A 1680-nucleotide genomic window follows, 5' to 3' on the forward strand; every position below is an offset into this window, starting at 1 on the left:
GAGGCTAGCATAGCTTAGTGTATTGTAGCATATCAGAGGTTAGCGTAGCTTATATCGTAGCATATCAGAGGCTAGCATAGCTTAGCTTATCGTAGCATATTGTTGCTGTTAGGATTATGCAGTGCTGTAATTTGCTGACGTAAACTACTTGTGAGGGAAAAAATTTATTTCACGTCAGTTTGAAAGGTTAATAAATAGATTCATAAACATGAAAACCAACAATATATCTATAATAGTTTCTTAGTTTATAAATGTACAATCCTGGTAATTTATTTCAGTTAATGGAAATGTTTTCTCAGTTTGAAACAACAGCTGTAAAGCACGGTGGAGGATGCATGTTAAACCGATTGTCGATTCTGATCCTCCTGCCAGTTAAACGAGGTTTTTCTCTTCATGTTTTCTGAAATTATTCCTCCGGATGTTTCCATGGAAACGGTTTACTAGTCGATGTGGGCCTTGCTAACGAGCCGCGGTTTGAAACCTTTAGCCAACGTCCTGATCAGTTAGCAGATCAACATGGATTTTAGCTGAATATTTGACCAGAAGAAACGGGAGCAGAGCGATGAAAACAGAATCTCAGCTGGACTTTCTGGTTCCAGACGATTAATTTAGCTCCATGTTTTCCATTCAGACATTTTTTCATTTCTCTGAGTTTAACTAAAGTTCACCTCCTCGCCTCTAAACTTTCCAGTTTGGCCCAAAGCAGAAGCTGCAAATGAGCTGCAGTTCAAATTCAGGTCAGCGATGGAAAAAAACCCATGGAGACGAGTTTTCATGTCAATCTTAATCTTTCTGCAGCTGCCAGCGTGTGAGCCTCTAAATATTTTATTCTGTTTCCATCAGAGCTTTAGAGCGGCTCCACTGGGAGGCGCCGGCGCCCTGATTACAGCCCGGGGGGGCCTGGGGGGCCCGGGGCCCCCGGGCGGCTGGACGCCTCACAGCTTCACACGCTTCCTGCAGCCGCGGCGTTTCCCAAACATCCAACACTAAACTCAGCCGAGTTCGTCAATAAAACATTAATATCCATAAATAGTGGAAATAATCTGCCAGTTAAACTTTTTATTAACATCAAGGAATTATTGAATTACAACTTCGACATCTTGCTGAAAAATGTAACATCGTTTTTGATATTTGCATGAAATACTAAAAAAAATACTCAGTAAGATTTTGTTTTGCAGTATATAAAGTCTGTAAATCTGTTTTAGCTTTTTATTTTAGGATTTGAGATGTTGACAGTTTACATAAAGCTCAGATTAATTAATCACCAAATTATCTCAATTTAACATCAAACAAACATTAAAACTCCAAAAATCAAGACCAACTTTACCGTAATGGTTTATGGTTCAATTTTTAAAGTACATAAATTATTTTCTAACATTTTTCTCCAATCAGAAAAATAAATTAAAATATATAAATATGTTATTGATCTCATGTGGCTATTTATGCAATAATTTATCAGCTGAAACTGTTTTTAATAAAAAACCTAACTGCCCAAAAGGGAAACGGATCATTCAGAGAAAAGCTCTTTTAAACGTTTTTACTCGTTTTAAACGTTTTTATCCGTTTTAAACGTTTTTACTCGTTTTAAACGTTTTTATCCGTTTTAAACGTTTTTACTCGTTTTAAACGTTTTTATCCGTTTTAAACGTTTTTACTCGTTTTAAACGTTTTTATTTGTTT

The sequence above is a fragment of the Poecilia latipinna genome, unplaced genomic scaffold, assembly GCF_001443285.1.
Source record: "Poecilia latipinna isolate Pla-1442-1.1 unplaced genomic scaffold, P_latipinna-1.0 Scaffold2592, whole genome shotgun sequence".
Taxonomy (NCBI): domain Eukaryota; kingdom Metazoa; phylum Chordata; class Actinopteri; order Cyprinodontiformes; family Poeciliidae; genus Poecilia; species Poecilia latipinna.